Below are 23,268 nucleotides of genomic sequence, written 5' to 3' on the forward strand. Positions count from 1 at the left end.
TTTTCTTGCTATTCAACATCAGCCCTTATTGAAACAATCATCTGTGCATTAACCACCTAAGAGGTTGATTGTTAGACCATAAGATATAAGAGGAGAATTATGCCATTTGCAATTATGCCAAGGATATAGATAGGTTAAGTGAATGGACCAAGGTCTGGTAGATGGAACACAACGTTGGTAAATGTGAGATCATCCGCTTTGGAAGGAATAATAGAAGAGCAGATTATTATTTAAATGGTGAAAGATTGCAGCAAGCTGTTGTGCAGAGGGACTTGGGAGTGCTTATTCATGAATTGCAAGAGATTGGCTTGCAGGTACAACAGGTGATTAAGAAGGTAAACGGAATGTTGGCCTTGATTGAATTCAAGAGCAGGGAGGTCATGCTGCAACTATACAGGGTACTGGTGAGGCTGCACCTGGAGTACTGTGTGAAGTTCTGGTCTCCAGACTTGAGGAAGGATATACTGGATTTGGAGGCAGTGCAGAGGAAGTTCACCAGGTTGATTCCAGGGATGAAGGAGTTAACTTAGGAGAGATTGAGTTGCCTGGGCCTATACTCTCTGGAATTCAGAAGAATGAGAGGGGAGCTTATAAAAACATACAAAATTTTGAAAGGGATAGCTAAGACAGAAGTAGGAAAGTTGTTTCCATTGGTAGGTGAGACTAGAACTAGGGGACATTGCCTCAAGATTCAGGGGAGAAGATTTAAGACGGAGATGAGGAGACACGGTTTTTCCCAGAGTTTGGTGAATCTGTGGAATTCTCTTCCCAGGGAAGCAGTTGAGGCTTCTTTACTAAATATATTTCAGATAACAGTTAGATAGATTTTTACATAGTGGGGGAATTAAGGGTTATGGGGAAAAGGCAGGTGGATGGAGCTGAGTTTACGGACAGATCAGCCATGATCTTATTGAATGGTGGGACAGGCTCGATGGGCCTGATGGCCTACTCCTGCTCCTATTTCTTATGTTCTTATGTAATCCTGTTAAGGGATGTGAGACATTGAAGAAGTATGTTTACAGATATTATACGTGATTTTGCACCGTTATTAATAAATGATTCTGTTAATGTTAGGTAGCTGGTCCTTTAAGACTTCAAAGTAGTAATACAGTGAAAGACCAATGGGGATCAGTACAGCACCTAAACAGACCCTTCATCAATATTATACTGAACTAACCAGCAATTAAACACCCAACTAAATTACTCCCTTCTGCACACAATGTCCATATCCCTCCACTCTCTGCACCAGTGTTCCCTCTAGCTGCGCAGACCAGCCATTGCTCTGAGTAGGAAATTATTACAAGGCCTGAAAACCAGACGGCACTTTTATATTAATGTTATATCCAAGAAAAGTCCAGCTGTACGGCAACAAAGGCTAAGTTCGTGGGAGTATGTCAGCTACCGTGTGGCCGTCCACCTACGCAGCTTAGAGTGAACGGTCATGCACCTATCTAAGATCCTCTGAAACACCACTGTTGCATTTGCTTCTAAGAGCTCCCTAGAAGCGCATTCCAGGCACCCATAAGAAAAAAAACTTCCCGCACATCTCTTTTAAACCTACTCCCCTCACTTTAAGTTCATGCCCTCTAATATTTTGACCCTGAGGGAAAAACTACCAGCTGTCTATACCTCTCAATCTTTTAAACCTCAGTCTCTGACACTCAAGAAAACAACACAAGTTTGTCCAAGTGTTGCATGTGCTGTGGTGAACTACATATACCTGTCTGGACACGCCCCTCTGCTGACTGCTCCTGAGGCTCCTCCCACTGACTCCTGTATAAAGGTGGTTGGAGGCACTGCTCCTCTCTCAGTCTCCAGGATGTTGTGTGGTGGTCTCTTGCTGCTAATCGTGGTCTCTTGCAGCTAATAAAAGCCTATCGTTCGTCTCTCATCTCCGAGAGTTATTGATGGTGCATCACGTGCCCTCTGATCCAAGCAACATCCTGGTAAACCACGTCTGCACCCTGTCCAAAGCCTTCACAGAAATGAATCCAATTTTCTGGATGCAGCCTAACCAGTGTTTTATAAAACTGCAACTTTCTAACTCTCAATCTTAATGCCTTGACTAATAAAGGCAAGAATGCTATATATGTATTTCCTTTATCACCCTATTAAAAGAGCTGTGGACATGAAACCCAAGATCCCTTTTTGCTTCAACACTGTTAAAGGGTCTTAGTGATCTTTAAGATCCTTTCACTTGGTCAAATTAAACTCCATCTTCATCAGCAGGGAAAGTAATCAGGTGAAATAAGTAAAGATATTTGACCTTTGATTCCAGATAAACCTAACATCTTTTGTCATTGTTCCTAATTACCCTCTGGCTGTTTTCCCAGTTCCCTCCTGAAAGGCCTGTTTTAAAAAAAAATTCTGACTGCCCCCTGGTCCTTGACTCAAACAAGGACAGATTGTTGTCTTCATTTTTGTTTTAAATCTGGAAGAAGGTTTACACAGCACATTACAGGCTTTTTGGCCCACAATATTGTGCCAGCCGTGTAACCTACTCTAGAAACTGCCCAGAATTTCCCTAACGCGTAGCCCTCTATCTTTCTAAGCTCCATGTACCTATCTGAGAGGCTCGTAAAAGACCCTATTGTATCCGCTTCCACCACCGCTGCTGGCAGTACATACCACACACCCACCACACTGTGTGGAAAAACTTACCCCTGACACCCCCTCGGTACCTATTCCCAGCACCTTAAAACTTTGACCCCTTATGTTAGACATTTCAGCCCGGGAAAAAGCCTCTGGCTATCCACACGATCAATGCCCCTCATCATCTTATACCCCTCTATCAGATCACCTCTCATTCTCCATCGCTCCAAGGAGAAAAGGCCAAGAACTCTCAACCTACTCTCATAAGGTACACCCTCCAATCCAGGCAACATCCTTGTATATCTCCTCTGCACTCTCTCTATAGTACAGGTGCACTTTACGAATGTTCGCTTTATGCCACTTTACTTTTACAAAAGACCTACATTAGTAATCTGTTTTTGCATTCCAAAAAGGATTTTCGCATTTACGAAAATTTTTCCCATATAAATTAATGGTTCTTTGCTTTACGCTATTTCGGCTTAAGAAAGGTTTCATAGGAACGCTCTGCCTTTGTATATACATCCTTCCTGTAGTGAGGTGACCAGAACTGAACACAATATTCCAAGTGGGGTCCGACCAGGGTCTTGTATAGCTGTGACGTTACCTCACAGCTCTTCAACTCAGTCCCATGGTCAATGAAGGCCAACACACCATACGCCTTCTTAACAATACTGTCAACCTGCACAGCAGCTTTGAGTGTCCTATCAACACGGGCCCAAGATCCTCCACACTGCCAAGAGTCTTACCATTTATATTATATTCTGTCTTCAAGTTGAAACCTATCAAAATGAACCACTTCACACTTCTCTCTCTGCCCGTCACCCTGCCTGTTCTCCATCTCCCTCTGGTGCTCCCCTCCCCCTTTCTTTCTCCCGAGGCCTCCCGTCCCATGATCCTTTCCCTTCTCCAGCTCCGTATCACTTTCGCCAATCACCTTTCCAGCTCTTAGCTTCATACCACCCCCTCCGGTCTTCTCCTATCATTTTGCATTTTCCCCTCCCCCCTCTACTTTCAAATCTCTTATTATCTTTCCTTTCGGTTAGTCCTGACGAAGGGTCTTGGCCCAAAAGGTTGACAGTGCTTCTCCCTATAGATGCTGCCTGGCCTGCTGTGTTCCACCAGCATTTTGTGTGTGTTGCTTTCACCACACTTATATGGATCCATCTGCCATTTTGCGCTGTATCTCTAAATAAATAAAAGGACAAAGGAAATACCTGTATGAGGGAGAGGCGAGCATCGCCAAAAGAATGAATTGAGGGAGCAGTTAGAGGGTGAAAATGCAAAGACAGGAGAATATAAAACGTTGCAGGTCAGGCTGAGCTCATGGGGAGAGAAGAGACTAAACTACTATCACAATGGATGTTTTGCACTTGAAATGGACAGTTCCGATAGAGACCAGGGAAAGCAGTTATCTGAAATTGGAGAGGGGTTGAGGAGGAGGTTAAAAAAAAGGGATCAGCCATGATTGAATGGCGGAGCAGACTCGATAGGCCTAATTCTGCTCCTATGTCTTATGGTCTTATAGGTCAGTGCTAATTCTGGAAGACTGCAACATGCCCAGACAAGATAAGGTGCTGTTCCTCAAACTCGGTCTTTTTATAACAGGCCTTATTACACGAGGGTCGGATGGAGCATTAATGTGGCAGGCCAGAGGTAACTCGGGATCCTGAACACAAGTGCTGTACAGATTGATTACTCGGTGTGTGTTAGGGTTTCTCCAGAGTAGAGGGGACTACATGGTGAACATCAAATGCGGTTATGCTGCTTCATCCTGAAAGATCATTTTGGTTTTCTCCCAGGACAGTTTCAAAAAAACATAAAAGGTGAAAAGACTTAAGATTCAAAAGAAAGTGTTGTAAGAAAGGGGATTAGAAAGTGAAGAGAGAGTCTAGGGAGTGGGTTCCTCTGAAATGTTGAGGGTAAGATAATATGTCTGGTCATCAAAATCTTGATGGGTCCCTCACTCATTCCATGTGCTCCGCTGGGTTTTCTCCTGAATCCCAGTGGGAATCTCAGACTCCGGATTTATCTGGAATATTATGCTGCTGAATGATAATCTGTTTAAGCAGCAATATTACCCCCGGCGAGGGACGAACAAAGACTGCTGTTTTAGTTGTCAGGTACACACACTGTCAACTACCGTTGTACGATAATTATGTCCTTTCAGACCTAATCCTTGAAACATTCTGACCGCCTACTTGGATTCATGGTTGCTGTGCAACGCTGTTTGTTCTCTACCTGTTCCTGTTTACTTTAACCTCGCTGAACGTCTGGCTGCGTTTCGTATACGCTCCCGCTTAAAGCGCTGATGACATGTGGCAGGGGACGGGGCTGTTGGATTTACCTGCTTCTGGCGCGCATGAAATGAGATGAACGAGAACCTGGAAGGGAGCAAAGCTGGCGAGAGCAGATGCTTGTGGGGTGTGAAGCTGCAGAGGTCAGTGCGCCTGGCATTTAAAGTATTTGAGTGAGAGAGTGACTGGTTCGTACACCCTGGGAGTTACCGCCCACTGTAAAGCTTCAGGTTTTAAATCACCGGTCGCAGTGGCCGTTCCCACCAGCGCCTTTTCCTTACCTCTCTCTTCCACGCTATGCCTGTCCCGCTCTTGTGGAAGCGAGAGGTCGCATCTCCAGGCGGCGTTGGAAAGTTACCGCAGACTGGTACGAATTTCATCCCCCCTCCGCCCCCCGGGGATGTCAGAAAAGTGGTCCGTCGGATCTTGTTTGTGGGAACTTGCTTGGCATAAGTTAACTGTTGCAGTTTCTGCATGACGGAAGTGACCGCGCGTTAAGAAGTGCTTTATTCTCTGCAGCACCTTGTGATGTCCCAAGAGGCTGTGATTGTTTGTATGTGGATGTACTGTATGTGTTTTGTTCTCCTCTTTCGCTTTCTCTCATTCTCACCCTCTTCCTCCTCGCCCTCTTATTCTTTCTTTCGCCCTCTCTTCCCCTTCTCCTGCAATGGAGATGGAGAGATTCGCAGTCGGGGATGGAGCAGGTGACAGCGAGGCTGGGTGGAAAGGGACATTTAAATTTCTGCTGCGTCTGACCGAGCAGCTGACGGACAGCTCACTTTAGTTGGAGACGCTCTTTAGGTCGAGCACCCCTCCAAAGGTTTCTTAAATGTCCAGGCTCGTCCTGAGGGCGAGCTTCAGCGCTGCTCTTTCACCGGGTGTTTGTCACATTGCTACCTGCTGTGCACAGAGAGCCGCTATATCATGACTCAGCTCTACCGTCACCGAGTCAGAGTAAAACGGCCTGGCAAAAAGGCCTTTGGCCTGACTCGTCCACCAGGATGCCTTCCTCAGCATTTTGCCCATATCCCTTTAACAATTTCCTGTCCACGATCCTGTCCAAATGTCTTTTTAAAAACATTGCAATTGTATCTGCCACTACCACCTCCCCTGGCAGCTTATTCCATGTACCTGCCTCCTTCTGTGTGGACAAACTTGGTCTTCAGGCCTCCTTTAAATCATTTGTCTCTCACCTTAAGCCTCTGGTTTAAGACTCGTTTATTCAGGAAAATTCTTTATTAGGAGTTTGAAGAGATTTGGTATGTCAACAAAAACCACTGCATCACTGTCTGGTACTGGTGGTGGGGGGGAGCTACTGCACAGGACTGAAAGAAGCTGCAGTTGGCTCCATCTTGGGTAGTACCCTGGGCATCTTTAGGGAGCGGTGTCTCAGAAAGGCAGTGTCCATTATTGAGGACCCCCAGCACCCAGGGCATGCCCTTTTCTCACTGTTACCATCAGGTAGGAGATACAGAAGCCTGAAGGCACACACTCAGTGATTCAGGAACAGCTTCTTCCCCTCGGCCATCTGATTCCTAAATGGACATTGAACCTGTGAACACTATCTCACTTTTTTTTAATATACAGTATATTTTTTCTGTTTCTGCATGATTTTTAATCTATTCAATTACATATACTGTAAGTAATTAATGTTTTCTTCTGTATTACGTAATCCATTGAATGCTGCTGCTAAGTTAACAACTTTCATGACGCATGCTGGTGATAATAAACCTGATTCTGATTCTGAAATGACTGTGACCAGCCACTTTATTCAGAGCCATAGAACGTTACAGCACAGAAACAGGCCTTTTGGCCCTTCTTGGCTGTGCCAAACCATTTTTCTGCCTAGTCCCACCGACCTGCACCCAGCCCATACCCCTCCATACACCTCTCATCCATGTACCTGTCCAAGTTGTTCTTAAATGTTAAAAGTGAGCCCGCATTTACCACTTCATCTGGCAGCTCATTCCACACTCCCACCACTCTCTGTGTGAAGAAGCCCCCCTGCATGTTCCCTTTAAACCTTTCCCCTTCACCCTTAACCCACGTCCTCTGTTTTTTTTTCTCCCCTAGCCTGTAATATTATTTGCACCCCTCATGATTATATAAACCTCTGCTCTCATTGATCCTGTTGGTCACCTCTTCAAAGAAATCCACTGGGATTCATTTGACATGATTCCAACCCTTCTCCACTGCCAACACATACGTACAGCCCATATTGACTACCCCTAATCTGACCTTGCCTTTCCAAATGCAGATCATTGTCAGAGCTTGCTCTCCTTAAGCTAATAATGGCAACTAACATTGGACTAGAAAATTCCTATCCTGTGATTTCATTGAGCATCCAGTGGCCTGGACCACGTTCTTCATTCTGTCTGTACTACTGCAAGTTGGTGAGCTAGCCACTCGGGCTCCTTGCTGCTTCTGGTCCAGGCCGATGCCCTCAGCACCTCACCTAGCATTGATTCAACCACTGGATGTCAATGCTGCTGGCTGTGTCAGCCTTTATTGTCCACCCTTACTTGCTGCTGAACCAAGAAGGCAATCTAAGGTCAACTGTCTTGGCGGGTCTGGAATTAGACAAGTACAGCAGGCTTCTTCTCCTGAACACCATTACAAGCTTTTATGACAGTGGTAGCTCCACGGTCATCGAGTCATACAGAAGAGAAACAGGTCCTTTGGCCCATGAATCCCTGCTGCTCATCTGCCACACATCTTATATTAATCCCTTAAAAAAAAATTCACCCTCATTTCCACCAACTCTCCAGGTTCTACCACTTGCTTACACACTCGGAGTAATTTCCAATTAACCTATTAACCTGCCCATTTTTGGGACGTGTGGAGGGACTTCCATGTGACCAAACCCTACGTGGACAGCACTGAAGGTCAAGATTGAACACAGGTCACAGGAGCTGTGGGATAACAGCTCTACCAGCTATGCCACTGCTTTGCAGGTAACCTCACTGACAGCATGGTCTTAATCTCCAGCTCTATTTGGAACCTGAGAACATAAGAGTAAATAGGACAGGAGTAGGCCATTTGGCCCGGCAGTCCTATCCCACCATTCAACATGGCTGATATATCTCAGGCCTCAATCTCTTCTTCTTTGCCAGTTTCCTATAACCTTCATTTCTCCCAATCTTTCAGAAAATAAACATCTTTTAAATATTACAAAACCCTGCTCCTAGACTAAAACATTCCAGAGGTTCACCACCCTCAATGAGAAGAAATTCCTAACTTGTTACAAGGCAAGTGGCCAGTCATTTAAGTATAAATTACTTTAAATTCCCCAGCTGCCATGGTGGGAGCCAAACCTAAGTCCATACAGTAGATTTATTGTTGAGACTAAAGTTGTTTTTCCAATTCAGTCTGTTGGAATGGGCAAACACTCTGGTCATCAAACATATAACAATAGAACACAGGTTCAGGCCTTTTGGCCCATAATGTCTGTGTTGAACGTGATATGTAATTAAACAAAATCTCTTCTGCATGTACATGATCCCTATCTCTCCATTCCATGAATATGCACGTCTTTTTATAACAACTGATTGTATCTCTTTCCATCACCTCCCAGTTTCTGCTACTCACTGTATAAAACAACTTGCCCACGTGTCTCCTTTAACCTTCACCCCTTTCACCTTAAGTGCATGTCTGTTAGGATTTCTTCCATGGGAAAAAAGATTCTGGCTGTCTACCCTATCTATGAGTTTCATAATTATATAAACTATCAGATCTCCTCACAGCCTCCAATGCTCCAGAGAAAGCAACTCAAGTTTGTTCAACCTCTCCTTATAATGCATACCTTCTAATCCAGACAGCATCCTGGTGAAGTTCTTCCCCACCCCTTCCAAAGCCTCCATATCCTTGCGGTAATGGGGTGCCCAGAACTGTGCACAAGACTCAAGTTTCAACCTTTATACCCGACTCTTGTACTCAGTGCTCTGGCCAATGAAGTCAAGCTTCTCTATCTACTTGTGTGGCCACTTCCAGTGAAGTATTGACCTTGCTTCCCAAGATCCCCAAGAAATTATGTTCTTCAGTTATACACTCCAGTGGTAATCTGCCCACGCAAACTTCTCGTACTCGTCCTGCTTCACTCCTTTCTCCTTTGCCAGCTGATTCCTGTGACGAGTGGTTCTCTATTGATGACTGAGTTGAGTGAGTAAACTCGGCCGTGCTCACTGAGATTAGAAAACTGAAACTGCTTCCCAGCTTGGCGAATCTGGAACTGGGGAACTGCGTCCAGATAAGGAATTTATTTCGGACTACGATGAAGAGGATTGTTAATCTGTGGAATTCTGTAGCGGATAGGGCTGGGAATGCTGAATATATTCATGGCTGAGATTGCCAAATATTGGACACTGAGGGAAATGGGTGATGTGGAGGTCAGGTATGGGAGTAGGGGAATGGTGGAGCAGGCTCAAGGGGATCTACGGCATACTTGTATCTTTACTTCTTAATCTCTGCACTGATTGCTGGACAATCTGTTTACCCACTCCCTCACCATCCCACATCTCAGCAGACCTGAAGGCATCTGTGGTAAAAGCTGGTGTTGCTCAGATTTCCAGCATCTGCAGATTTTCTCCTGTTTGCAGCATGTCTGTCAGTAGTGCAGTGATTAACTTTGGAGCTGAATGGGTAGGGGAGGGGGCTGGATTCAGAAGAGCCGGCACCGGAGAGGGTTATGGATGGCAAGTGGCACAGCTGGTAGAGCCATCTTCTCACGGTGGCAGAGGCCCAGGTTCAGTCCTGACCTTAGAGTGACATTTGAACGTTCTCTCTGCGCCATGATGGTTTTTCCTGTGGGTGATCTTCTACATTCAAAGATATGTACTGTAGATTGATAGGTTAATTTGCCCCTGTGAATTGTCTCTAATGAGTACCTGGGTGGGAGAATCTGACGGGATTTGTGAGAATGCATAGAAAATAAAAATGGGACCAACGTAAGGTTGGTTTTAGTGGGTGTTTTGATGGTCAGCATGACCTCAGTGGGTTGCAGGGCCAGTTTCTGTGTTCTGTCTCTCTATGTCTCTGCAGGAAAGGTGGAGATGCTGTAGAGAGGAAGGGGAGAGACAAAGAAGATATGAGCACATGAATGTGTGAATCAGGAATCAGTTTATGTCTCTAGTTCAGTGGCTTGACTCCTGAGATGGGTTGTTATTTGGGGAGAGCCAAAACAGATTGGGCCTGGACTCTCTCAAGCTTAGAGAAATGAAAGATGACTGAAAATACTTGTGAAGCTTGACAGTTTGGAAATGTTTCCCACAGATGGGGTGTGTGTCCAAATCCAGGAGTATTGTCTCAACATAAGGGGTCAAACTTTCAGGACTGAGGTTTGAAGAAACTTCTTCATCCAGAAGGCAATGAATGGTGGGATATGTCCACCCAAGAGAGCTGTGGATGCTCAGTATCTGAATATATTCCCAGGAGTGATGGATAGGTTGAGATGTCACGGGGATCAATGGATATGGAGTTCATACAGGAGATGATGTTGAGGTAAGAGGATCTGACAAGATCTCACAGAATGGTGGAGCAGGCTTGAGGCCTTGTCTGCTTTCATTTGCTATGTATGAGGAGATGGCGAATTAGATTGATGCAAGTCAGGACTGAGACAGCCAATGCCTTGATGACCTTGATTGGAAAGAGAGAAGTGAATTGTAAGACTGGAGACACATATCTGTTGAATCTGATGCGAGAAGCGAACCGCTCGTTCTGCTGCAGGTCTTGATCCAACTTTCTGCCTCACAAGATGCTGCCTGACCCACTGAGTTCATCCAGCAGTTTGACTTTTGTTGTGAACTAGAAGAGTCAGGTCTAGATGTAACAATTAAATTGAAGGTCTCAGTCATAGGGAAGCCAAACAATAGAAGTAAAGTGGAGACATGGTTCTATTGAATTCACAGACAGGAATTTGCAGTCAACTGGGCGTTAAAATGGCACCAAAGTTGAAACTGGTTCAATTCCAGAAGAGTATGGTGGTGGTGCAGAGGTCAGGTTACAGGACTGGGAATCCAAAGGCTTGTTCCAATGGCTGTGGTTCAAATCTCATTGTGGGACTTAACTTCTGGAATTGAGCACTAATGATAATGGAAGTGCCAGAGTATTGTAAAACTTCATCTGGTTTACCGAGGTCTATCCCGGAGGAGATTTGCCCCTATATGTGACACAGGGCCCTTAGTATCTGACTGGCTCTGAAATGGTACGACACTCCACTCAGGGATAATTACAGATGGGTGATAAATACTCATCCTGCCTGTGTGCTCCATGTCTTGGGGACTGAATAGATCGCTGGGAAACTTGAGTGTTTGTTGGGATACAGTGACAATTATAAAGGAATGTCATCGGGAAACCACACAATGCCAAGTGCAAGAACGGTGGCACCACCCAGCCCTGGCATTCTGTGTGGCATCATTAAGCCCCATGTACCTGTTTATCAAAGGCACTTTTGGGCCCCATATCTAAGGAAATTGTCCAGGAAAGGTTCACAAAAATGATCACAAGAATAAAAGGTTTATCGTGCAAGGAGTGTTTGCTAGCTCTGGGCCATACTCAATAGCATTCAGAAGGACAAGGGGGCATCTATTGAACCCTACCAGATGTTGAAAGGCCTGAATAGGGTGGATGTGAAGAGGATATTTCCATTTGCAGGAAACTCTGCGGGTCTGAGAATGAATAGAATGCTGTGGAGGCCAAGTCATCAGGTTTAAAGGCAGGTTCTTGATTGGTAAAGAATATAAGGTTACAAGGAGCAGACTCGATTTGTAGAGTGGCCCATTTTTTCCTCCTATAGTCTTTTGGATATTCTGGATGTTCATTCTGTCCTGTCAACAGCGTCTGTTCAGCGGATGACGAATAGATTTTTAATCGATTGCTGGCACATTCCAGATTCTAATCCATTCAGCAGGAGGTCCACATTCCAGCACACAAAACAGATCTGGTTACCTACAAATTACAAAGTAAATGAAACCACTTTAAGTGCTTAAAGTGACAACAGCTTCCTTTGACAGGCTTCAGCTTCTGAGGCAAACCCAACAATTTACTTATTTATTGAGATACAGCGTGGAAAAGGCCATTCCAGCCCTTCAAGCACGTCTCCCAGCAACCCTAGCCTCATCACGGGACCATTTATGATCAATTAACCTATGAACTGGTACATCTTTAGACTGTGGGGGGGATACCAGAGCACTCAGAGGAAACCCATGCAGTCACAGGGACGAAGTACAAACTCCTTACAGACAGTGGTTGCTGGTACTGTAAATTGTTGTACCATGCTGTCCCAGTGATTATAAAGTGTTATCCATTAGCATCTCCTGAAACTAAGCCCCTGAGAAAAAAACTGCAGGGTTCCCTGTGAATTTGGAGCAGCGTATATCAGTGGAAACTCCCTGATAGAGGTGTAACTGTTTGGGTTGCCCGGAGCAATCGATGGTAGCAGAACATTGCACATACGATGACCACAGGATTGACTTCAAGGGCATGAAACCACTGTGCTGTACCAGTGGCCTTTGGGACTGCCTGGTGAAGGAAGACTAGAGAATAAGAATTTTAACAAAGATGAAGGTCTCGCTGTGAATACGATTTTAAACAAGGAGGGACAACAGAAACCTGATTGATTGAGGATTAACCAATCAGCAGGGATGGATAACGGGCGACTAGATGGATAACCAGATGTGCCTAGGCATCATCCCTGATGAAGATGGCATAGGGTGATATCGAAATGTTGGTTAAAATCAACACCCGTACCCAGCTTGAAAGCCTAGACGTGTTAATGTGGAAAATCATTATGTTTGCAAGCCAACAATTTTTTTTTAGAGATACAGAACGGTAAAAGCCTCTCCAACACACTGAGCTTGTGCCTCCCAAATGTACCTTTTGTCTATTTGATATCTCAATAATATTTGAGTGACGTTGTACATATATGTTGTTTGAATAATCATTCTTGTTTGTTTAGGTCATTAATTATGGATTATACATAAAAATACATTAATTGCTGATGTTGTGATGCTATCATGTGATACGTGTGCACTTCACTAAAAGTAAAGATGAAGTTACACCCTTATTCCTGGACTCCCATGTCTTCCTTTCAATTAATTTAATGTTTTGAAGTTTCAAAACATTACACTGGCATTGAGGTATTTTAAAAAAAAACACGAGATGGCTACTGACCTGTTAGAGCACAATGTTTTTCAGAATTGAAGGCTCAGGCGAGTTTTGATTTAAAGAAAGCTTGGGAAATGGAAGAATTAAAGGTTCATAAAGATCGAATACCTGGCGATAATAATCATTAAAAAGAAAAGCAGAAATGGCTGGCTACATCAGAAAGATTGATGAGTTTGATTACACAACGGGTAACTGGCTCGTGCATACCGACCTACTGGATCAGTATTTTGAAGCAAATGGAAGAGCCAATGAAAAGCGAGTACCAATTTTGCTAAGTGCATTGAGTTTAAAAGCAGATACTTTGCATCAAAGTGCGACTGCTCCTACCAAACCATCAGAAATGAGCTTTGCTGCTGTTGTAGAAATGATGCAGGAGCCCTTAGAACTGAAGCGTTTGTTGATTACAGAACGTTTTAGGTTTCATAAGCAGTATAAAAAGTCACCCATTTCAGCCCAAGTGACTGCTTTGAAATAATTGTCAGAGCACTGTCAGTTTGGTAATGTGCTTAATGATAGCCCAAGAGGTGGTTTAGTTAGTGGTATCTTAAAAGAAAACATTCAAAAATGGCTCCTAAGTGAAGTACAGCTTACACTTGAAAGAGCAGAGCAAATCACTGTTTCAGTGGAACCAGAAGACGGAGGCATAATTGAGTTCCAGTCAGGAATGAAAGTAATTGTGAACAAAATTACAGCATCTAAACAGTAACCAGTCTGAGCAAACAAATTGTGTGGCAGGGGCTCTCAATCAGTGGGCCAATGCAGGTTTAAAGGTGAAACTTGCAGAAAATGCAACAAAGCTAGACACAGATGAAGGACAGAGAGAAATAAATGGACTACGCAGGGAAGAGAAAAAGATAAAAGTTCATGTTACAGTTTCAAAAAGGGCTCTGATCTGCATGCTGTTGATGAAAATTCTGTTAATGTGAAAGTGACACAGGATTGTGTAGCTTTGAGATTCACAGTGTGAAAATTAACAACAGACAAGTGATATAGCTTATGCCGGGAGTGAATGGCAAATTAATTAAAATTGAATTAGACACTGGTTCAGCTGTTTCAGGCATTCCACAAAAGGAGTTGGTACAGAATTTCAAATTTAACAAACTGAAACCTGCAGATACCCAGCTAAGAACTTATACTGGAGGAAAGGGTCAATGATGTTTATAACTGAGAGATGCAACAACTAACAACCAATGAGCTTGTATGTGGTAATAACAGAAGGACCAGCTTGTAAAATTGGATGCAAAGATCAAAGCTCAGCTGGATGAATGGAAGGCTAGTAGGAAAGGATTTAATGGAGATACAAAGACAGAGGATTCGTCAGATGATGTCTGGGATGCAGAAACCAAGAGGTGCGATTAATAAGAGAGTACTCCAGTGAACTAAATGCACTTTCCCAAGATCAAGGTGCACAAACTAGAAGAAGAATGAGGGAAGAGATGGAGAGAAAGAATGAGAAAGAGAATGGTATAAAAGAGAGAAAGAAAGCAAAAGAAAGGGATTGAAGTAGATCCAGAGGGAGCAAAGGAGAAGAAAGGTGTCCAGAGCTGTGACGAATTTCCTTCTGCAGTCTCAGAGTCAACTCCCACAACTAGCACGGAGGAGAACCCAGAGCATGAGATAGTTTCACCTGCCCAGCAGAGTGACCACCCCCCTTGTCAGGAAAGACATTATCCCACAAGAGTAAAAATCCTGCACAGCGATTAAATCTTTAAGTCTGAATGGGACAATTTAAAATTTGCTACGCTATGGATGTCTGTATATAGTTGTTGTATTATTTAGAATACTGTATATATAATTGAGATGCATTCTTTATTCAGTTGGAATTCATAGCTAAGCAGGATTGAGTGTTGTATATTTAAAATTTCAATAACTTTTTGAGTAATTTGGTATATATATGTTGTTTGATTATGCTTCTTGTTTGTTTAAATAATTAATTACGTGTTATATCCAGACTCCCAGTCTTTCTTTGAGTTAATTTAAGGTTTTGAAGTTACAAAGCTTAACACCAATTACCCTACTGGGAGGAAGTCGCAGCACCCAGAGGAAACCCATGCGGTCATGGAACGAGCGTACAAACTCCTTACAAAGAGCAGCAGAATTTAACCTGGTCACTGGTGGTGAAATAGAACCACGCTACTGTGTAGCCCTACTTTAGATGTCTGCCAGTTTGATTTTGACAACATCTAAGTTTCACTTTGAGCAAATGATATAAATAAAACACGAGTGTCACTTGTCTCTCGGTACATTCACCCAATGAAGGAGGACCGCGTGCTTGCGTGAGGAGATACAGTACCTGTTTGAGTGTGAGTATTCCGGTTATGTGAGAGTCCAGGAGTCGAAACAAAACTTCGATTCAAAGCAGAATATGCTGAAAGCACTCAGCAGGTCAGGCAAGCCTTGCGGAGAGAAACAGTTAAACTTTAAGGTCAGTGAAACTTCATCAGAATCGGTTTCAAGTAGGAAAGTTATCATTGCCTGGTTATGATCACCCAGTTCTTCTCTCCACACACATTACCTAGCCAGCTGTGTAGCAACATGGTCAGCTCAACTCACCATGCAAACTGGGGGTGTGTTCTCCATAGTCTGGGTAGCTTGAAAGGGGCTGATAAAGTAGTTGGTGAGAAAGTGTACCAATTGGTTGAGAAACCTCTGAAAATTGGAGTCAGTCCCTTCACTAGTGAATTAAGACCAAACCTCTAGAGGATAATAATGATCTGCCAACTGACAAAAAAAAACTCATTGTCAATTTTAAATCCTAGGAATGAGAGAAATTTGTCAGCAAAAGGGGTATGCAACAGACACAAAATGCTGGAGGAGCTCAGCATCTATGGAGATGAATAAACAGTTGACGTTTTGAACCGAGACCCTTCTTCCGGACTGGAAAGAAAGGGGGAAGATGCCAGAATAAAAAGGTGGGAGGAGGAGGAGGATAGCGAGAAGGTGTGAGGTGAAGCCAGGTGGGTAGGAAAGGTAAGGAATCTGATAGGTGAGGCGAATGGACCATGGGGGAAAGGAAAGGAGGAGGGGACCCAGGAGGAGGTGATTGGCAGGTGAGAAGAGGTAAGAGGCAAAAGGCTAGAGTGGTGAGTTGAAGAAGAGGGAAGGGGAAGGGAATATTTATTCATTGCCAGGAGGAAAAATTGATATTCATGCCGTCAAGTTGGAGGCTACCCAAGTGGAATATAAGGTGTTATGGGGTTTGCAGAAAAGATGGACATGGTGTTACATCACAGATCAGCTACATTCTCCTGAAAGGCAAACAGGCTCTCTGATTAACCTTCCTCTTCTTTCTGTCTTGGCTCTATTGTGTCTTGTTTAAGAGCCAAAAACAAAATGCTAGAAATCTAAACTTATATCAGAGAATGCTACAGCTACTCAGCAGGCCATGCTTGATGAACTTGCTTGGAATTATAGCAATGAAGGTAGAACTGCAGCCAATAAACAGTACTCAGCAATAATGAAGGTGTGTTTGCTGTCCAGATGCTCCAGACAACAGTATCTACGTCACTGACAATTTTATAAACTTCAATAAGATTTCTCCAAAAACTGTTGCTTTGGCCATCCTCTTCCATGAGCAAAATGAAATGGAACTCTCTGTATTAGTTTTTTTTCATTTCTGGCCAAGCTTTGGAGCCTGGGTCTAACTAACCCAATGTTACTTCCATTCCATTCTCCCTCTGCTGGCTGTGGGTGGCATTACAACCAGAGGCACCTCCCCAGCAAACTCCAGCGACGGGCGTAGTGTGCTGTATTGTAATATAGCAGCAACTTGAGGAAATAATTTGCTAAGTATATTGGCTATGGGATAAATATTGCCCAAACATTGATTGCTAGGTAAATATTGCTAATTGTAACAAAGGTATTTTTACCCTCAGAGGGTAGATCTGCATCAGTGCAATATTCTTGCAAATGCTGCTTTGACTGGCGCCCTATCCATTGCCCTAAACATGTACTCATTCCACAATTGACACACCAGACCATAGCGTGTACCACAACAAACTGCAGAGCATGTGGATGCTCAGGTTGCTCCAGCAATATCTCCTGAAACCCATGCATTCTGCCACCATGAAGGACAAGGGCAGCAGGTTCATGGGAACCTCTGGTTAAAGGTACTCCTCCTCATTTCTGTTCTAAAAGGACACCCTTGTACTTTGAGGTTGTGCCCTCTGGTCCTAAACTCCGCCACTATAGGAAACATCCTCTCCACATTATCTAGGCCTTTTTGATAAATTTCAGTGCGATTCCCCCTCATTCTTCTAAATTTCAGCAAAGTTAGCCCAGAGCCATCAAACACTCCTTATAAGTTAACCCTTTCATTCCAGGGATCATTCCCCTGAACCTCCTCTGGACCCTCTCCAATGCCAGCGCATCCTTTCTTAGATAAGGGGACCAAGAATGCTCACAATACTCCAAGTGTGGTCTGACCAATGCCTTATAAAGCCTCAGCATTTAAGCTTTGCTTTTATGTTCCAGTCCTTTCAAAAATAAAGCAAACGTTGCATTTGTCTTTCTTACCTTTCACTCAACCTGCAAGTTAGGGAATCTTACACAAGGATCCCAAGGCCCTTTTCACCTCTGATTTCTGAATTTGCTACCTGTCTAGAAGATATTCTATGCCTTTACTCTGTCTACAAAAGTGCATGACCATACACTCACCCATACAGTTTTTTATCTGCCACTTCTTTGCTCATTCTCCCAGTCTGTCAAGGGACTCAGCTTTCTCAACACCACCTGTCCCTTCACCTAACTTTGTATTGTCTGCAAACCTGTCCACAACACCAACAATTCCACCATCCAGATCATTGAAATATAATGCAAAAAGAAGTGGTCCCAAAACTCGCCCCTGCGGAACGCTACTAGTCACTGACAGCCAATCAGGAAACTCCCCCTTTATTTCCACACTTTGCCTCCTGCCAGTCAGCCGATATTCAATCCATGCTAGTACCTTTCTTGTAAGCCACGGGCTTTTATCTTATTCAGCAGCCTTGTCAAGGGTCTTCTGAAAATCTAAGTAAACAACATCCACTGATTCTCTTTTGTCTACCCTGCCTGTTATTTCCTCAAAGAATTCCAACAGATTTGTCAGGCAAGATCTTCCCTTTAGGAAACCATGCTGACTATGGTCTATTTTATTATGTGCCTCCATGTATCCTGAAACCTCATCCTCAATAATGGACTCCATCTTTACATCCACTGAAGTCAAGCTAACTGTTTTTTCCTTCTGCCTTCCTTCCTTCTTGAAGAGTGGTGTGACATTTGCCATTTTTCAGTCTTCTGGAACCATTCCAGAATGTAGTAATCCTCATTTCATTTTCAATGTTTTTTTAATTGATTTAAAAAAATGAATAGATACAAATCAGAGAAGTTATATCAAATCCATAATGCAATAAGCGTACAGACACCGAAAGGGAAGTATACAGTCAAAGTCATGTAAATGTAATATTGGGCTATTGTGTATAAACAAAGAAGCACAACTCCTCTTGGCAATCCATAAAAAAAACTGGATTTTTTTTTATTATAACATTAAACTAACCTAAAACAAAAAAAAAGAGACTGGGCAGTCCATTTGAGGACAAAATTACAAAAGAAAAAAAGAAAACATTCTTCTGGTCAACTCTGAACCTTTGCGGAGAAAGAGGGAAAAAGGAGAAAAAAGAAAGAAAAGAAAAATTTACCTAAAGAAAATAGAGAAAGAGAGAAAAAAATTAGATCATATGAAAATATTGAATAAAAGGTCACCAGGTTTGCTCAAAATTAAAAGATGTGTCAAACGTTCTAATTTTCTCCAAACTTCAAACTAGAGGACATGATTTGAGAGTTAGGGGGCAGAAGTTTAAGGGAAACATGAGGGGGTATTCCTTTACTCAAAGAGTAATAGCTGTGTGGAATGAGCTTCCTGTAGAAGTAGTAGAGGCCAGTTCAGTTGTGTCATTTAAGGTAAAATTGGATAGGTATATGGACAGGAAAGGAGTGGAGGGTTATGGGCTGAGTGCGGGTAGGTGGGACTAGGTGAGATTAAGGGTTCGGCACGGACTAGGAGGGCCGAGATGGCCTGTTTCCGTGCTGTGATTGTTATATATGTTATATGTTATATATGTTATAATGGAGGAGGGCCAAAATAAAAACAGTAGGTGGATTAGAATCTTTCCAGTATAACAAGATAGCTCTCCTAGCCAATAAAGTTGAAAAGGCTATCACATGTTGAGCGGAAGCAGGGTGGAATGGCCTTATTTGTTTCAGGTTTTGAGGAGGTTTATTTTCAGCCCGGGATTTAGATCCTGGATCAAACTGATTTATTAAGCCCTGGTGGCTGTGGTTATAACTAATAATCAAAAGTCTCCTTATTTTAGATTATATAAAGGAACCTGTCAGGGTTGTCCTCTCAGCCCTTTATTATTTAATTTGGTTTTAAAACCACTTGCTATTGCTCTTAGGGATTCTAATTCTGTTCAGGGTATTAAGAGAGGGGATAAACTACATAAGGTTTTGTTATATGTGGATGATCTATTATTTTACATTTCAGACCCTAGGAAGTCTATTCCCTTTATGTTATCCATATTTACTGAATTTAGTATTTTCTCTGGATATAAACTAAACTTACATAAAAGTGAATTTTTCCTATTAATAATTACTCTGATTATTATGATCAAATACCTTTTACTATTGCTAAAAATTATTTTATTTACCTTGGTATTGTTACGTACCCCGTAATTGGGTGTCTGACCAGCAAAGATAGAAGAATCCGTTGGAGTCTGGTGGTACTATTTTCAAATGACGTTTATTAGTAAAATATACAAACCAATATCAACAATGCAAATATATAGATAATACACGTTAGTAATACTAAACCTAAAAGTGTGGGTATAATAATAATCAATAATAAACAAGCTCTATCGATGTAAAGGGAATAATGAATTGTCATATGTGAATATAAAGTTCAGTTCAGTTCATACGTGCTGAGGTAGTTGTTGGTTCTTGTGTTTTAATTGTTGGAGAGAGAGAGAGAGAGAGAGAGAGCAAACAGTGACAGCTACAGTCAGGCAAACCTTCCTTTATGTTCTTGATCCGTCGATGTGTTGTGGCCATTCAGGTATGATCCGTCTATCCTTCAGCTAGACCGTTCTTCTGTGATGGACTCATCACCCAGGCAAGGGCGGACACACACAAGCCCCCACCGGCCCTGCTATAACACTGTGAGTTAAACTGACCGATCCTTTGTTCGGTCCCCGATGCCCCACACCTTCACGTGGGTTCCACCACCCAAGCAATGCTCCTGGTGTGTCTGAGGGGTGTCTCCCCAGACCTCACTTTTATCCCCACTCACGGGGTCTCCGGTGTCAATCAGTTTTGAATGGCTTAGTCCATCAAACCAGCCCACTCCGGCTGTCCACTGAGGAATTTTAATGAACAGAATGGTACCAAGAAAACAGCCCTCTCCGGAGCTGTGAGTCTTACAGGAGTCATAATATGGTGGAACAACAAGTCTCTCTCTCCCGGTGTTATCTCTCCCTTATCTGAAGCAGATGTTCCAGTCCCAGTATGTTTTCCCTTTGTCTCTCTTTCTCTCTCATTAGCAGCGTGGTAACAGTAACAGTTTGTGATTCTCCCGGGGGGTGGGGGGGGGGGGGAATATGGGCAACTCTGTAACCTTTTGCCCATCAGAGCTGTTCACCCTTTGTAACAGTATTAAAATTACTAAAAATTTTAAAGACCTATATAAGTATAATTTCTTTCTTCTAATTGAATACACACAACAAACATTTTCCAAATGGTCGCCTATGTTGATGTCATTAATTGGTTGAATAAATGCTATAAAAATGGTAATTTTACCGAAATTTTTATATACATTTCAAGTGGTTCTATCTTTTGTCCCGAAAATGTTTCTTGATAGAATAGATTCCATGATCCTGTCATACATTTGGAATAATAAAAGCTCCAGAGTGAATAAATCTTTATTGCAAAAATCAAAAAAAGACGGAGGACTGGGGCTACCAAACTTTAGATTTTATTATTGGGCAATTAATATTCATTATATCACCTTTTGTATTCACGGTATAGATAACCAGGACTGCCCTTCATGGTTACATTTGGAGGAGAATTCGGTTAGGGGGTTTTCTTTGGCTTCTTAACTGGGAGCTCCTCTTCTTTTTTCATTCTCCAGGATAGGTAGACAAGGTCTTAGTCCTATTGTTAAACATACTTTTAAAATTTGGTTTCAGTTTCATAGATTTTTTGAATTAAGTAACTTTGTACTCTCTAGTAATATCCATTTTAACCTTTTCTTTAAACCATCAACTCTGGATAAGGCTTTTTTAATATGGAAAACTAAGGGAATGTAGTAATTCTTGAAAGATCATTAGTAATGTCTCCATGATCTCTTCAGCTACCTCTTTCAGAACAGTGGGGTGTAGTCTATCTGGTCCAGGTAACTTAGCTGTCTCTCAACCATGTTCTTCTTAGTTGTAATAACTACACTCACTTCTGTCTCCTGACACTCTCCAATTTCTGGCTTACTGCTGGGGTCTTCTTCAGTGAAGACTGATGTAAAATACTTATTATGTTTGTCCGCCTTTTCCTTGACCTCCATTACTAACTCTTGCAGCATAATTTTCCTGAGTCCAATATCCACTCTCATCTCTCTTTTACTCTTTAAATATCTGAAAAATCTTTTGATATCCTCTTTTATGTTATTTCCTAGCTTATCTTCATAGTACTTTTATTCTTTCCTTATTGCTTTTTTGGTTGTCTTCTGTTGGTTTTTAAGAGCCTCCCACTAATTTATTTTCGTTTTTATTCTGTCTTTGACTTCCCTTGTCAGCCATGGTTGCCTCACCCTCACTTTAGAATATTTCTTCATCTTTGGAAAGTATCTATCCCGCACCTTTGGCATTACTCCTAGAAACTCCAGCCATTGCTGCTCTGCCATCATCCTTGCTAGTGTCTCCTTCCAATCAACTTTGGCCAGTCCCTCTCTCATGCCTCTGAAGTTCTCTTTACTTCTTGGTGTCCTAACATTTACAGCATATGTCTTACCCCTATTTGACTTCACAAAATATATCTTTGGTAGTAATCACACTCCACTGTAAGACTGATACATCTGAATTTAGCTTCTTCCTGTAAAATTCTATCATGTTACAATCACTGCCTCCTCAGTGTGCCCTTACCTTGAGATCCCTAATCAAATCTGGTTCATTACACAATACCCAGTTGAGGATTGCCTTTTCTCGAGTGGGCTCAACCACAAGTTGCACTAAAAAAGCCGTCTTATAGGCCTTTATGTTATCTTCCTCCTTCTCTTGGGGTCTAGCATCAATGTGCCAGTAACTAAGCCTGTTGAGTATTGCCAATGGTAGGGATACCGTTGGACAAAACCCTAAGGAATGGGACACATATTATCACAAAGTGCGCTGACAATGTCAGAACCCAAGTGCAGAGGAAAGATAGACCCTGATGTACCAGGGTTTATTCACGAGAATTCCAACAGACCATCAGTGGCTCGGCCGAGCGACATTGCAGGACATGACATTCTCTAGGACCCCATGATTAGCACTAATTGGGCATCCACTTAAATTATACAAATAACACAGAATCCCTGAGCCCATCAAAATATTCTTATAAAATTTAAACAGAAGGCACCAGGACACTTGCATTACAAAGAGTGAGTCGCTCAAGAAAAACAGTAGAGACTCTAAACAATTAATGACCCTCGTTTAACCAGTTCAAGTGCTCTAAAAACCTTGGAGTCCTACACTCTCTGGCTTGCCTCGCAAGCCAAAAGAACTTGTTTCATAAACATTTGGAAAGGCAGCGCCTGAATTGAGATAGTTGCCATGGCTTTGCATGGGAGAACTCCCACCTCACTAATTTGATAGATTTATTTTTAAGTCCTAACCCAAAAGACTAATGAAGGCGGGTCAGTAGACATTGTCTAGCCTATAGAAAAGTATTCAACAAGGTCTTGCATTGTAGATTGATACAGAAGGTTAAGTCACGTGGGATCAAGGCAAGCTGGCTGATTGGATCGAAAATTGGCTTGGCGATAGGAGGTAGAGGGTGATAGAAGAAGGACTATTTTTCTGATGGGAAGTGCCATGACCAGCGGTGTACTTCAGGTGTTGGTAATGAGATTCTTGTTATTTGTGATATAAATTGAATGTGAATGCTGGAGTAAATTTGCAGATGACATACAAGTTGATGGTAGGGAGGGAAGTTGTATAAGGTT

At 42.6% G+C, this 23,268-nt stretch overlaps 1 protein-coding gene across 4 annotated transcripts in view; it reads left to right on the forward strand.

Moving 5' to 3' along the window:
• The first annotated feature begins 4,850 nt into the window (after positions 1-4,850).
• LOC132401061 (TOG array regulator of axonemal microtubules protein 2-like) overlaps positions 4,851-23,268 on the forward strand; it is an 86,736-nt gene continuing 68,318 nt past the window's right edge. For all 4 annotated transcript variants that reach the window (XM_059982835.1, XM_059982836.1, XM_059982837.1 and 1 more), the window contains exon 1: positions 4,851-5,029. The gene's annotated coding sequence lies outside the window, so the exon portion shown is untranslated. The remainder of the gene's footprint in view (positions 5,030-23,268) is intronic.

Source organism: Hypanus sabinus, chromosome 10, assembly GCF_030144855.1.
Source record: "Hypanus sabinus isolate sHypSab1 chromosome 10, sHypSab1.hap1, whole genome shotgun sequence".
In the NCBI taxonomy this organism is placed as follows: domain Eukaryota; kingdom Metazoa; phylum Chordata; class Chondrichthyes; order Myliobatiformes; family Dasyatidae; genus Hypanus; species Hypanus sabinus.